Below are 17,106 nucleotides of genomic sequence, written 5' to 3' on the forward strand. Positions count from 1 at the left end.
CCTTCCCACTTTCATTTTTATTTCAGAAGCAGATACTTTAAGGATGTGAGTATCTAGGGGTAGAATCTACCCTAAATCTATTAAAGATGAAGTGGGAGTGGGACCAGCAGAGTCAGCCAAAGATAAAGCCTGGGACTGTTTCAAAGTAAAGAAGACATAATATTAATACATTCCAAGTCAGGAAATTCAACCACGTAAATCTCATGATAAACACCATGAGGTCTCTCTATAAATTGTTAACATTTTCTAAAAATCTTGGCAAAAATAAGTTTTTGCTCACACCAGCTGACTATAACTTATTTCTTGTCTAAACAATGGTTAAACCATGAATTATATCACTTTCAAAATGCACTTACACATCTAAGTTATGCCTTCTAAGGACTTTGGAATTCTTTCCTACAGATGAGGCTACAATATATAAAATATTAAAATTATATTTGCTATTTGGAAAATATTTAGGATTAAAAACAACAGTTGAAAAGTTTCTCATATTATGGGCATTTCAAAGTATGACTTCACAAAAACATATTGCAGGCGAGTCAAAAATTATATACATATTAATCTTATTTATTCTAAAGGCATATGATTACTTAAACCTTGTTGCACTGATCTTCACACCAAAAAAATATTGGTCAATTGGCTCATAATTACTCCATGTTGACATCATTGTATAAGGAAATGCCCTAAAGAAAATGAACCATTTTGCTTCCTTAACAAAGAGAATCTCTGAGATATTAGACAAATTAGCTTAACATAAAAGTAGAAGGGTGGAAAAGTGTCCCCCCTAAAACCTCTCAAAATAAACATTTGTGATTCATGTTGAAGTTTGACAGAAAACAATAAAATTCTGTAAAGCAATTATCCTTCAATTTCAAAATAAATTAAAAAGATTAAAAAATAAAATAACAAATATTTGAAGAATGTATGCAATCTTATTTTTCCCAGAGGCTTGAGATCTAAACATGTCTCTTAGCTGGGTTGAGACTGTGTTCTTCCATCACTCTCTTAAGGTCACTGAGGGTGAAATCCAAAGACACTTGCTCCCTTATTTTTCACCCTTCACCTCTATCCCTGTTCAAGCACCTAGCTTCTGGGATGAGAATCAAATGACCTAATCAATGCTTCATCACTAATTTTCTCTGTTACCTATGTAAGTTCAAATGACCTCTCTGAGCCATCTTTTCTCAAGGGTAAAGGGAGGGGATTGGACTAGATGTTCTGTAAGGTCCTTTCAAACTCTAAAAAGTGCTTATCCATCTACCCCACCCAAAGCCACAGTTTGCTTTTTATAATATCCTAATACCATCTCTGCAGACTAGAAATAGCCAAGGTGTAAATTCTGAGGTCACAAAGAGGAAAACAGTAATGAGCAGATCTACAGGGGAAGGGCCATTTGTGCCCTCCTAGCCAACAGCAAAATGTTGTTTGAGTCATATTTCTGCCTTATTCAGATCATTGTTTTGTCTTTCAAATTACTGTATTGTTCCCCCACCCCGCCAGAAGTGTCTGGGCTGAGGTACCCAAAGTCACTAGGAAAAGTCTGGGTGATGGAGCTCATTGTTTAAATGGGAAAGTGAGCGTAGTGATGAATACGATATTCCACAAAGATAGCATCTATCAGAGGATATCTCCACGAAGGTATCACCTATCAGAGCACTTACTCATCCAGTTCTAAAAATTCCAGAAACCCACTATACTGTTCCTGTATAACTTGAGGAAGTTTCAGGCTTCCTTGAGCAGAGAAAAAATAACAGCGAACACAGAGGGTATATTTAAAAAAATTAGTGATGTCTGAACTCCCCTAGGACATTGATTTAAAGAGCAGAGATGGTTTCGCTGTGAAAGTGCCAGTTTTGACCGATGGCTTTTTTCTCACTGAGGAAGACAGACACTATGATGAAAGTCGCATCCAACTTCTGAGGCTACTTGTATTGGCTGCCTAGTATTATGTACTCTGCTTGTAAGTCTTGTTTTACATGAGGCAGAACATTCTAGATCTAGCAGCCACTCCGGGAGTTGGTGATGGATAGGGAGGCCTGGCGTGCTGCGATTCATGGGGTCTCAAAGAGTCGGACACGACTGAGCGACTGAACTGAACTGAACTGAGCAGCCTGGCTCCTAGTCCTTTTGAGAGGTGGGGAAGTCAGAGTCCAAAGAGGCAAAATGACAGAGATCTCACCCAGAGCAGGGTCTGACCTTTCCCTCTTCTGCTCCATTAAAGGAGAAAGATGAGGGAGGACTTATTTAGCATCTGTTTTACACTAGTCGCTCTTCTGGAGTCTTTGCATACGTGATAGTATGTACTGTGTTCTAGTCTCTATTATGTGTAATGCCTCTTATAAATGGCTTTTAAATACATTTTAAGCATATATTCTTTTACATACAAAACTAGACTCTGATCCACGGTCACTAGGACATTTCCATGTGTCACTTTTTTTGTGGCAGAGCTAGAGTTTTGTGGAATTATTTGCATTCTCTATAACTGAGGATATTTATTGCCCCGTACACACACACACACACACACACACACACACACACACACACACACACACACCAAAAAGCCAGCACGTCAGGGATGTGGTTTATGGTCATGCTCAGTTTTGCCTCTGCAAGCTAACTAGCCTTAGTGAGATTGAATCAGACACTGTGGAGAAGTATAAAATGTCCCCTTGGACTCGTAACATAACATAGACTAAACAAATTAAAGCAGGCAACAAAAATCCCACATCAAAAAGTAAGTTTCATGTAAAAGCAAGTAGACAGATTTTATGCTATGCATCTACCACTTTAATAAATCCCAACTCTGCTAAATAAAGAAGAAATATCAGCATTTGGACGCTGGACAATGCAGGTTTATTGTAAACTCAACCCCGTCTGCTCAACCAGTGAAACTGAAAATTTCACTGTATAAGTTGCTTTAGTGGACCTCACTATAGAAAATAATTATCCTGGTCAAATAAATAATGGTTAATAAACCCATAAAGACTTGATTTGCAGTGCCATCTACTGGAAACAAATATTGACTTGCTTTCAGATTTTTTTTTAATACAGCTTTTTGATGCTTTTTAATGAAGTATTGTGATTTCTGGGGTAAAGAAAGATTTCCTGGTGGCTCAGGCGATAAAGAGTCTGCCTGTCAAAACAGTACACACAGGTTCGACCCCTGGGTCAGGAAGATGTCCTGGAGAAGGGATTGGCAGTATTCTTGCCTGGAGAATTCCACGGACAAAGGAGCCTGTCGGGCTCCAGTCCACAGGGTCACAACAGTCCATAGCATCCCAAAGAGTGGACTATGACTGAACGACTAACAGTCACGCATATTTGATTACAGATAACAGTTTGGACAAGTTGCTATCTATAATCAAACGACTCTACTTTTAAGCAAACTGAGATATATTCATATGAAACCATTCCATTTTTGAATAACATAAAGAGTCCTTAACATGTTTCTTTGGAAAGTAAGACCTCTTCCATTTTTTAAAAAATGGGTCATTACAACTAGCTTCTTAGTAGAGTGCTATGATTTTTTTCTTGTCCCTGTAAAGATTAATTTTTACACTGGTAAGTCCCTCTGGAATAAAGTTGATGACATCTTAGAGGTTTTCCTTTTGATTTTATACCCTGTAGGGGAGGGACACGAGGATTTTTCAGGGTTTTCCAAGCCAGTTTCTCAAGGAGGTAAATGTATTAAAAATTAAATATAGAAGATAATTAGCTCCTATAAACCAAAAATTAACGTCAAATATTTATTGATGGTAGCTTATATTTGAGTTAAGAGGCAAAATAGTTTTTGCTGAAAATGGGGCCGCACTAGGTATTACTCTAAGCTAATGGGCATCTTGCTGCAAAACTCACCAGAGGCCTTCAGAATACTCCCTGGTGGGATTCCCCTGCAGTCCAGTGGTTAAGACTCTGAACTTTCGCTGCAGGGTACTCAGGTTCAGTACCCTTGGTCATGGAATTAAGATCCTACAAGCTGTGCAGCGGGGACAAAAAGAAAGAAAGAAAATATGCTTGATTAATAAAAAAGACAGTATGTTAGATTGAAAAGAACTTGGACTGGAGGCCAGAAGGACTAGTACTTAAACACCAGCTCTGCCATGACTGGTTTCCCTTCTGATCTCTGCCTCTCTCTCCTCCCTCCCACTCTACCTGTATCTGTGTAAAAACGGGTTAAATTTCTCTTTCAGGGGAAGGGACTGGCACATAAGAGTAGCTTAAGAGGTACTACCTGCTCCTGCTCCATCTCCTCCCATCTTCCACTTGCTCAAAGTATACATTGTTCATAAACTTCTAGTACAATGTTGCAATATTTTAAAATTTGTGTTTAATAACTGCAGGTGGGATGACTGAGTCAAATCATATCCCAAATCTGTTTTCTGCATTACTACATTCTTGCATCCTATGTCATCATTTCAGCCTCTTCTTCACTGACCATCTTCTATTATCTTTATTCGCACCCCACTATTCAGTGGCTTCCTCTCCTGAAAACACAAATAAAACATTCCATAACAAAAAGGAGGCTAGCGAATGATCCATATGATGTTGTTGTTGTTGTTCTGTCACTAAGTTATCTGACCTTTTGTGACCCCATGGACTGCAGCGCATCAGGCTTCCCTGTCCTTCACTGTCTCCTGGAGCTTACTCAAACTCATGTCCATTGATTTAGTGATGCCATCCAACCATCTCATCCTGTCATCCCCTTTCCCTCCTGCCCTCAGTCTTTCCCAGCATCAAGGTCTTTTCCAGTGAGTCAACTCTTCACATCAGGTGTCCAGAGGATTGGAGCTTCAGCTTTAGCATTAGTCCTTCCAGTGAATATTCAGAGTTGAGGCTTTAAGTTGGATTCTTACTGGAGGCAAAGTCTTCATAGTTAACAATGCTGCGCAACCCTGTGAAACTGCCTGTCTCTAAAGGACGTAATGAACTTTAATGCCCAGTTTGAAAAGCAGACAGCAACACCAATACCCCGCTTCTAGACAAATAGTTTTAAATTTCGAATGCAATGGGACATAGAATAATGCTTCAGACCAAAATAGTGGGAGGAAAAAAGTATAAGGAATGAAGAGACTTGCACTCAACTCCCAATGGTGGTCCATAGTAGGTTCTTCATAAGTCAATGGATTTCTCTGAGCCTCAGATGTACCAACTGTGAAATCGGCATAATAGCGTCTTCAGTCAGTTCAGTCGCTCAGTCGTGTCTGACTCTTTGCAACCCCATGGACTGCAGCACGCCAGGCTTCCCTGTCCATCACCAACTCCCAGAGCCTATTCAAACTCATGTCCATCACATCAGTGATGCCGTTCAACAATCTCATCCTCTGTTGTCCCCTTTTTCTCTCACCTTCAATCTTTCCCAGCATCAGGGTCTTTTCCAGTGAGTCAGTTCTTCACATTAGCTGGCCAAAGTATTGGATTTTCAGCTTCAGCATCAGTCCTTCCAATGAACATTCAGGGCTGATTTCCTTTAGGATTGACAGGTTGGCTCTCCTTGCAGCCCAAAAGACTCTTCAAGAGTCTTCTTCAACACCACAGTTCAAAAGCATCAATTCTTCTGCGCTCAACTTTCTTTACAGTCCAACTCTCACATCCATACATGACTACTGGAAAACCATAGCTTTGACTAGATGGACCTTTGTTGGCAAAGTAATGTCTCTTCTTTTTAATATGCTGTCTAGATTGGTCATATCTTTTCTTCCAAGGAGTAAGCATCTTTTAATTTCATGGCTGCAGTCACCGTCTGCTGTGATTTTGGAGCCCAAAAAAATAAAGTTTGTCACTCTTTCCATTGGTTCTCCATCTATTTGCCATGAAGTGATGGGACTAGATGCTGTGATCTTAGTTTTCTGAATGTTGAATTTTAAGCCAACTTTTTCACTTTCATCAAGAGGCTCTTTAATTCTTCTTTGCTTTCTGCCATAAGGGGCGATGTCCTCTGTATATCTGAGGTTATTGATATTTCTCCCGGCAATCTTGATTCCAGCTTGTGCTTCATCCAGCCCCACATTTCTCATGATGTACTCTGCATATAAGTTAAATAAGCAGGGTGACAATATGCAACCTTGACGTACTCCTTTTCCTATTTGGAACCAGTCTGTTGTTTCATGTCCATTTCTAACTGTTGCTTCCTGACCTGCATACAGGTTTCTCAGAGGAAGGTCAAGTGGTCTGGTATTCCCTTCTCTTGAAGAATTTTCCACAGTTTATTATGATCCACACAGTGAAAGGCTTTGGCATAGTCAATAAAACAAAAGTAGATGTTTTTCTGGAATTCTCTTGCCTTTTCAATGATCCAGCAGATGGCAATTTGATCTCTGGTTCCTCTGCCTTTTCTAAATTCAGCTTGAACATCAAACCTCAACATGAATCAGCCATAGGTATGGGAAACAGTGGGAACAGGAGCTGATTTTATTTTTTTGGGTTCCAAAATCACTGCAGATGGTGATTGCAGCCATGAAATTAAAAGACACTTACTCCTTGGAAGGAAAGTTATGACCAACCTAGATAGCATATTAAGAAGCAGAGACATTACTTTGCCAACAAAAGTCCGTCTAGTCAAGGCTATGGTTTTTCCAGTGGTCATATACGAATGTGAGAATTGGACTATAAAGAAAGCTGAGCGCAGAAGAATTGATGCTTTTGAACTGTGGTGTTGAGAGTCCTTGAGAGTCCCTTGGACTGCAAGAAGATCCAATCAATTCATCCTAAAGAAGATTAGTCCTGGGTGTTCATTGGAGGGACTGATGTTGAAGCTGAAACTCCAATACTTTGGCCACCTGATGCAAAGAGCTGACTCATTTGAAAAGACCGTGATGCTAGGAATGATTGAGGGCAGGAGGAGAAGGGGACGACAGAGGGTGAGATGCTTGGATGGCATCACTGACTCAATGGACATGGGTTTGGGTGGACTGCGGGAGTTGGTGATGAACAGGGAGGCCTGGCATTGCTACGGTTCATGGGGTCACAAAGAGTCAGACACGACTGAGCAACTGAACTGAACTGATACATATATCCCCTCCCTATTCAACCTCCCTCCCATCTCCCTCCCCACCCCACCCCTCTAGGTTGATACAGAGCCCCTATTTGAGTTTCCTGAGCCATGCAGCAAATTCCTGTTGGCTATCTATTTTACATATGGTAACCTAAGTTTCCATGTTACTCTTTTCATACATCTCACCCTCTCCTCCCCTCTCCCCATATCCATAAGTGTATTCTCTATGTCTCTTTCTCAATTGCTGCCCTGTAATTAAATTCTTCAGTACCATTTTTCTATATTCCGTATACGTGTGTCAAAATACGATATTTATCTTTCTCTTTCTGTCCACTGGCTTTGTTTGTAGTGATGCTTCCTAAGGCCCACTTGACTTCACATTCCAGGATGTCTGGCTCTAGGTGAGTGATCACACCATCATGGTTATCTGGGACATGAAGATCTTTTTTGTGTAGTTCTTCTGTGTATTCTTGCCACTTCTTCTTAATAGTGTCTTACCTCATAGGATTGAGAGAATTTAAGGCAATGTAATATACTCAGTGATACAGAACTTTGACTTAGGTGCTGAAAAATAAAAACACACTTCCTTTCATCCTCCTTTTCTGTTTAATAATAAACCAACTTTTTAAAGTCCATCTCAAATCATGAGTCAAAGAAATCAGAAAAAACTGTGTTGTAAGGCAATGCTATAATCCATATCATTGTAAGTTATTGTCTGTTATATTCCAGGCATTGTGCTACATGCTATTTGCTTTCATATTTGTACTAGTTTCAAACTACTTTGGACTCTTAGAAGGAACAGACCTACAGAAATGGAACGCATGGCTCTTATTTCTTTTTTTTTTTTTTTCTTATTTCTTAAGAGTCTTTTGTTGGTGTGCCTTCAGCTGCTAGAAAGAGCAAAAGAAAGAAAGAAAATCTGTGAAACCAGGAGTTCTTTGAGACAGAAATACCTCCATCTTCCTTCTCTTGACTCAAAGTAGCATAAATCACATTGTAAGAGCCAATATTTTCTAGTTTTAAAAAAAAAAGGCAGTGTTTTTTTTTTCTCTTCATTCCACTTGTCAATTCAAAGAAAACTTTTGACAAAATTTTAGTAGTGAAAAAATACGTGTCTGAAGGCCTCAACCTGAATCTGACGTTTACTGTGGTCATTTGTCCACAGAAAAGCCTCAGTGTGTGTTTGTAGAATTTGGTCAGGGCTTTGGCCTTGACCTGAATGTAAACCATGGAGAGAGGCACCTCCTTTTCCCCTTCTGGAAAAGGGGTGTGATATTATCATGCACACGCTTTGGGAAAGATTGTGTGAAAGTCATTACAGTTGTGTCACTTTTTTAGCTTCTTGGAAGAAAAAGGATGATCAAGATTCTGCTTTTTTGCAAGCAAAGATTGTTTGCATAGCTTCGGAGTGGCCCATTGTTTGCACCATTGGGTTTATTTACTTTCAGTTTTGTTGTCCTGGAACAAGAGGAGATATCCTGCTGTGGAGAGGCCCCAGCAACAGGCCGCTGATGCTTTTAATAAGAAAATTATTTTTATAAACTGAATTTTAGTGACAAAAGAATGTGGGGATGCTGAGCCCTGCCGTGTGGTCTGTTTACTCTTAAAAAGCTGTGGATACATTACTCTCAAACTGGGGAAGCTTAGAGGTGTAAAGACCTCAAAATCTTTCTCATCATCCACGCTGCAATGGCATTTTTGCCAGCTTCAAAGAATAATGCAGATTTGAACCATTATGAATATTGTTCTTATTCTACTGAGTGTCAGCGTGGGGCTCTTTCTAGAGTACTTGCTGGTATACTGTCAAGTTCATCTCGACACAACCCTGACTGTACGGTTTTAAAAAGTAAGCTGAGGGAATTCCCAGTGGTCGGGACTCTGTGCTCTCACTGCCAAGGACCTGGGTTCAATCCCTGGTCGGGGAACTAAGCCCCCCCAAGTCATGCAGCACGGCCAGAAACCACCACCCCCCCCCACCCTGGCCCAAAATGAAAAGTGAGTGACCTTGACAAACATCTTAACAAGAGGAATAGTTCAGAGAAGGGCGCCTTCCTCTGCACAAAAAATACAAAATGTCTTATTTTGTTTTCCCTAGAGAGGGCAATGAGAGGTAAACTTTCCATTGTTTATGTTTTTATGGTGGCTTTTTTAACATTCACCTGGCATTCAATGTTCGATGGCATCACCCATATGATGGACATGAGTTTGAGCAGGCTCTGGGAGTTGGTGAGGGACAGGGAGGCTTGGTGTGCTGCAGTCCTTGGGGTTGCAAAGAGTCAGACACAACTGAGCAATTGAACTGAACTGAACTGAAAGATAGATGGATTTTTAAAAACCCATCATTATATTTGTAACTGCCGGTGACAGTCGGTGACAACTAAAGTTGAGTCTCCATTTCTGATACTTTCATATTTTATCTAGTAGGTTTCAGTTTTGTTTTAGTGAACAGATAGCAATCTCACAGCCACTCAGTGCTGCAGCAGGCTTCAGGCTACCTTCAATAAATAAATAAATGCATATGGTCTGAACCAAGATTTGAGCAGCAGCACTGCCAAATGCTTCCATGGGACTGATCATGTGCCAAGTATCGTTCTAAGCAGGTATTAACAGGTATTAACTCACTTCTTCTTCTTAACAATCCTAGGAAAACTTTAGCCTATTTTACAGATAAGGAAAATAAGGGATAGAAAGAATAAATAATTCACCCAAGATGGGTCCCATAGGCTCTGGGGAGGTGTTGCTTATGTTCGTAAGCCAGTACTTTTCACCTAAGCCTCTTAAAGTATTTTATTGCAGACAAATAAAAATAAACTGGTGCTTCAATAAGGCACTTAAGGTTGTGGTTTGTCGTTATGCCTAAAATAAGTATCTTCACATCACGATTGAGCTGGGAGCCCTGAATCTCTGTCACTTGCTCTTACTAGATCGCGCTCCCTCACCTAAAAGAGTAAGAGATGCCTCTTTTACAGGCGACAGACCACAGTCCAAGAAACTGAAAGGAAAAAGTGATGAATGTGTGCCATTTAAAGGGGTGGTCACTGAGTTTTCAGCGAACATTGAAAGGAATCAAAGGGAAAGTGACTGGAGAGCGAGGGCTTTGTATCAGTGCTAGGCTCTGTGATCTTAAACTCAGGGGAGCTGAATTTAGTCTTTCGCAAACTTGTGGTTTTTCTTAAAACTTGATCACATCCAATATTTGATGGAAAATGAAAAAAGACCCTGTAAATAATCAACAGCAAAACCTAAGCCGGACCTTTTATTTCAGGATGCTGAAAGTGATCAAGTTACTGAGAGTCCTAAACTCAATAGATAACTCAAGCAACCTGATGATGAGAACAGGAATCCTTGGGTTATCTAATGAAACACAAAGATGAAAGGAGAGGCGTGAATCACCATCTTTACTCAAAACACGGTCCCTGGACCAGCATCCCTGGCATTGCTTTGTAGCTGTAGATGCTCAAGATCCCAACCCAGAAACATCCTGAATTCAAATCTGCATTTTATCAAGACTCCAGGGTGGTTCAAATGCACCAGTAAAGCTTGAGATACACTGATTTAGTTTAATTCCATTATTTGACAGATAATGAAGGAGCCAAGCTCACGTGGCTCATGCTTAACATAAACAAGATTAAAGTGAAAATGGAGAAATATAAAGGCACTTATGGGGACTTCCCTGGTGGCCCAGTGGCTTAGACGCTTTGCTCCCAGTGCAGGGGGCCTGGGTTCGATCTCACTTGCTGCAACTAAGGTCAAAGATCTGGCTCAGCTAAATAAATAAATAAATGCTTTAAAAAAAGAAATAAAGGGACTTAGAAAAAAATGTTTTACTCATTGAGTCCTGAACTGACCACTCTGTATACTAATATTTCTGTGGTTATAAGTGGGAATTAGAGGTGATGTTAAAATAGGAAGTAACTTCAGCTCTTCCATAACCAGTTGAACTCAATAATCAATATACTGCTTAGCCATCCTCACCTGTACAAATGGGATAAAATGTCTTGGTTTAAATATATTTCCTTAGTGAGGGCAGTTTTCCTAACATCAGTTTTTTTTTCCCTCAGTCTTCAGGTGCAACTGTAAAAAGTAAAATAAAAAAATTTAGAAAAAAAAAATTTAGACTGTCTTTTCCATGATATGATAATTACTGTCATATTTTAAATGTAACTGCTTTCTAAAAATATAAATGTGAAATGCAATGTCTTAGCTGTACACTATGATTATCCATCATTTCCATCACCCAATTGATTTCCCAAGCAGTATCAAATCAGCTAGGTATTTATTAGAATTTCGTTCTCTTTTCCTTTTGGAAGAAAGAACCATTTGTGTTTTCATCCACGGGAGAGACAAAGCAATTATAGGTTATTTAAACATGGTTGGTCCCAATTCTAACTTCTTGGGAAGGGTTCATTATTAATTAGAATTTAGAAGCAGACTGAAAACTGAAGTAGCTCCCTGAATGCTTAGACATAAGTAATTAGGTACAAGAGTTCATCTGAAAAATTCGGCACTTGTTACTTTTTCACAAAGCTGAACAGAAGAACAATGGTCGACATCTGTCTTTGTTCAGGCTATTAAAACAAAAATACCACAAACTGGGCCACGTAAGCATGCATTTCTGGAGCCTGCAAGTCCAAGATGAGGGTCTGATGAGGGCCAAATTTGTGTCTTGTCGATGACAACCACCGTCTCTGAGTCCTCACTCGGCCCAGAGTGAGCACGAACTAAACCCAGTGAAACTCCACCCTCATGACCTACTCACTTCCCAAAGGCCCCATCCCCTTTGGGGAGAATTTCAACCTGTGGACTCGGCGGAGACACAAACATTCCATTTGTAACAACACCCAGCTCTAGTCACCTGACTTCACATCCAGATTGTGTAAGAGAGTTTGGTTGGATTATTATATCACATAATAGGTTGCTACCCATCTCTTAGCACATTTCTTTCTGTAGGAAAGATTCCCATGGAATATTTTTGGCTCACACTGTGATCGATGGAGGAAGAAGATCCCCTGGAGGAGGAAATGGCAACCCGCTCCAGAATTCTTGTCTGGAGAATCCCATGGACAGAGGAGCCTGCTGAACTACAGTCCATAGAGTCCCAAAGACTTGGACACATCTTCGCAATTAAATAGCAGCAGCACGGTGAGCCCAGCAATGTAGTGAGTGTTCTGTGTACACGGCCATGCCGACTGTTCAGTGCACGTTTATCTCTTAAATCAACCATGAGTTTCAAGTTTCTTTTTTAAAAAAAAAGCAAAAAACTGTTAGTTTTTATTTATTTTATTCATTATTATTTTCATTTTTTTATTTTGGCTCTGCTGGGTCTTTGTTGTGGCACGTGGGCTTAGTTGACCTGAGGCATGTGGGATCTTTCTGGACCAGGGAGGGACCCCTTGTTCCCTGCATTGGAAGGCAGATTCTTAGCCACTGGACCACCAGGGAAGTCAGAGTTTCAAGCTTCTAAAAATGATGATCCTTTTCTGGGATTTATTCCAAAGAAACTTTTTTCCCTCACTCAAATGACTTATTATTTGGAAATTCCTGATGTCCTCTGGATTTTAGAAAAGGATCTGCACTGCTGGAAAAAAATCCAAGGTCAAAGACACTTCCAGGAACCCATGTCAGCCCCCCATCTCCTGGTGGTTTACCGTGCATATTTTTCTGCAGAGGATGGTGGGTGTCGTGTAGGAAATGACCATCAGAGCTGGAATCATCCTGGAGCCAAACTCTCAAGTTCTTCTTCAGAAAGACTCTTTGGACTTCTATTATTTGTCCCTGACAAAATAAAGCATAGTATTTCCCAATACTTTGCAAATTGTTGGATGCTGTCTGCACAAAATGGACTGTATATTTTTTAAAAAGTCAAGCAGTTTTTTGAGGGAGAGCTATCAAGCACAAAGTGATGAGACAGAAGTTCTATTTAAACTGAAGTTAGACAACCATGGGACTTTCCTGGTAGTTCAAATGGTAAAGACTCCACCTGCAGGGCAGGAGACCGGGGTTCGATCCCTGGGTTGGGAAGATGCCCTGGAGAAGGGAATGATACCCACTCCAGTATTCTTGCCTGGAGAATTCCATGGACATAAGACCTGGCGGGTTACAATCCATGGGGTCACAAAGAGTCAGACATAACTGAGTGACTGAACACTTTCACATTCACTTTACAGAGACAACCATACATGGAATATTCCTCTCTTATCCCCTAAAACTCAAGGCAGGGAGACCAGGGACGAAAGAGTGATGGAAAGAGAAATTCAACCTACAGCCCTCGATTATCCTGCTCTTCAGGTCTATAAGCAAGGATGGAAAGGCTTTTCTGAGTCAATAATGAGGCATCAATCATGGTATGTCGACACAAGGAAAAACTGAGTCATTGATAGATTTGTTGGGATTACTAGAAGCCTTACATTTAGGCTATAATTTGACCACTCTCATTTTATTCAGCCTTCTGGATGATATTTGATTTAGTGTTTGTACAATGTGAGTCTTAGCAGTCTTGCCAATGACATGGTGCTTAATTCCCCGAAGGCTTCATCAAACTCCTTTTTAATATATCTTTCATCACTGTATTATAGTCTGCCTGATGATAGATGTCTTTCTGAAGATAATTATATCCCTCTGGTATTTTTTTTATTCTTCAGTAACTTCCACAGTGTTTGAAATCTATGGTCTTTGCTCTTTTATGTGATACAGCTTCATATTTTTCCTCATGAAGGGCTCTTTCATACAAAAACCTTAAAATTCTTTATAAGATATTAATTAATTCTCTCACCAGGAAGTTACCTATTTTGCATGCTTGGGAAACTGAGGCAGAAAATGAAATGATGTATTGAAATCATGTAAAGACTTGACTTGAATGATTATCCAGGAGATAAATTCTCACTCTTCAAAAAGGAATCATATTCTGAACTAAACATAAATAACAATGATCAAAAAAATCACATCATAAAGTAGAAGAGATCTGCATAATTTCACTTCAGTGACATACAAACCTGCAGAGGAACTTACTCTTAATGAAGATTTAACTGCTAAGGCTTACAGTGGAACTCGTATTACCAAGATTTTATTACCATGAGCATACACACACCCAGCAGGGTTTTTAGTACCCTACTATGAAGTGTTATTTGAAATCATTAAAACTAAACTGCACCTGTCAAAATAAATCAACCAATACACTTAGTGATTCAGAATCCATGACTCTTTATCTTTCCTATATATTCATTAATCCTTAATACTCTTTCCTATCATTAGCATTTCATATCCAAGTACGCCTGTCCTATAAAAATGGTGTATTAAAATGAAATTGGGTATTTAATGCCCGATCCTGTCGTGGATTCATCCGAGCTGAGCTTTGTGACTCAGTGTGTGTGTACCCTGCTGCTAGAGGGTTTTCCTCCTATAAAATGTTTTTGCAGCTTTAGGCTGTAAAAGTCAATCCAGCTGACAGATCTTGGCTGTTGCCTGTATGTATGTCTGTGTAATATAACATGTTTCTGATTAACAATGGAGTTTCCTGATGCTGTCAAAATAAGTGAAATATGAAATGCCTTTCTAGAAATGATTGTTTTTTAAAAGAGAGATTAAATACACAAAGCCATCCTTGCTAGTAAAATAATTGTTTATGTTGCTGACTATTTCATACTATGTTTAGCCAGAACTCCCTGGGGACAGTTTATTACATTAGCATAAACAAAGGGAGACCCGGAAGGGGGGCGCCCAGGACTCCCAGAGGGAAAAAAAGGAAAAGAGGCCATGATATTTGTGTTTGAAAAGGACAGAACAAATGCTTTCCTTGCTGATGTCACCAACAGATTGAGTGAAAACACACACACAGGATCCAGTGTTGCCACCTCACAGGCACCATATTGAAAAACGGACCTGTGTGTTTTGTATATAAGCCAAACAGTCTCTGACAATGGGTGCAATTAAAAAAGTGGTTTGCTTGATAAAGTGTACAATCCTGAATTCAGCAGGAACCTAGCTGGTTTCAGTTTTCATCTTGCTTCATTACAGTCCAGTTGTGTTTTCTACTTTCTGGCTAAATCTGTGAACCTATTTTCCATGAACTCTTTGAGTAGAGGTGTCAGAAAGAGAAACTGACCCAGTCTCCAAGGATCCTGTTCTGAGTTAGGCATCAAATTTATTTTTAGAAAACACAGGCTAGCCACTGCATGGTACCATGATTATAGCTATATGATCTAAGATGACTCTATAATTTTTTGTGCATGTGCTTTCATTTTGGGGTTAGGAAATGTTTGTTTTTTCTGCTGTAGTGGATTTTAAGAGAAAGAAGGTAGTGTTAAAAATCTACTGTATCAATGTCATGTATTAGTCTGTGTGTGTGTGTGTGTGTGTGTGTGTATATATATATATGGAATCTAGAAAAATGGTGCAGATGAACCTCCAGGACAAGAACAGAGACGAAGACATAGAGAATGGATGTGCAGACATGGGAGTGGGGGATGAATTGGGAGGTTGTAATTGGCATGTATACACTATCGCGTTTAAAGCAGATAGCTAGTGGGAAGCTGCCCTGTAGCATAAGGGGCTCAGCTCAGTGCTGTGTGATGACCCAGAGGGCTGGGATTGCAGTGAGGGGGACTGGGGGGGAAGGAGGCTTAAGGGGGAGGAGATATATATAGATACATACATATATATATGTATACATAGAGTCGATTCACGTTGCTATACTGCAGAAACCAACATAACACTGTAAAGACTGTAAAGCAATTGTAATCCAATTTAAGTTCTTCTCAATCTACTATGTTCTCTTCTTCTTTGTGAAAGCTAGGAGTTCTACAAGCATTCTTTTCTTGAATTTTCCCCCAAACCATGTGAGGGGGTTACGATCTGCTTACTTAGAGTGGAAGAAACCAGGACGGAGTGAGGGCTAGCCGTTCACTCAAGGCCACCAGCTAGTGAAAAGCAGTGGCCTTGATGGCAAAGCCAAGGGCATTTCTTGTGCAGTGTCATGCCCAACACCCCCTTTCTAGACCCCTGGGGGAGAAGGAGGCAGGAGAGGAGGTTGGATGTCCCCTAAGCCTCACAGTGGGTGGAGTCCATCAGTTCGTTGAGCACTGCTCCTCCATCAAACCAACCCTCAAGTCTCTGTTCAGACTGTTATCTAATATTTACTGACAGCACCAACACTACCATGGTTCCTCTCGTTTTCAGGGGGATTAATTAAGACAACACATCAAAGCCTTCATCACACAACAGTCACCTAATAAGTAGTGAGTGCAGACATAATAGCTAATATTTATGAAGCATTTAATATACTCCAGGCAAGGCAGTAAGTATTTTATGGGCATTATTCTTTTTGTTCCTCTCAACAGCCCTAAGAACTAAGTAAGTGTTATTATACTCATTTTACTGACAAGGAGATGAAAGTATCGAGCATTTACCTGACTTATTCAGGCTTCCATACACAGTAAGTGGCAGGTGGAGAAGGCCACTTCTTGTTTGTATAAACCTGCTCCATTTTAATTAAATACATCAGGAGTTAACCCCCGAGGCAACCATGAGATTTGTCAATGATTTAGAGCTTCATGGAGAAAGTTGCTATATGATTCTTATTAATAAAAGAGTATTATTGCTTAAATAAAGAAGCAAAGTGACATTAACTTGAATTATAAAAGTCAGGGGGTAAAAATGTATTTACAAAACGGAAACAGACTCACAGACATAGGGAACAAATTTACAGTTACCAAAGGGAAAAGAGGGGGAGGGATAATTTAGGAGTATGGGATTAACATATACACACTACTATATATAAAACAGATAAACAACAAGGATTTACTGTATAGCACAGCACAATATATGAATATATTCATACATTGAATAAAATATATTCAATATATTTTAATAGCCTATATGGAAAAGAATTGAAATATATGTGTATATATACACATACATGTATAATTGAATCACTTGAGTGTATACTTGAAACTAGCTTAATATTGTAAATCAGCTATACTCCAATTTAAAAATGAGGGAAAAAAGCCAGTGGGATTTTTTTAGCACCTGTTTTACTGTGCTAAGTTAATTTGAGTTTCAGTAAATGCTATTTAAGTATCAAAATAAGGCTGAGTATAGTGGGATCAATCCAGGGGAAG

Source organism: Muntiacus reevesi, chromosome 2 (genome assembly GCF_963930625.1).
Source record: "Muntiacus reevesi chromosome 2, mMunRee1.1, whole genome shotgun sequence".
Lineage (NCBI taxonomy): Eukaryota > Metazoa > Chordata > Mammalia > Artiodactyla > Cervidae > Muntiacus > Muntiacus reevesi.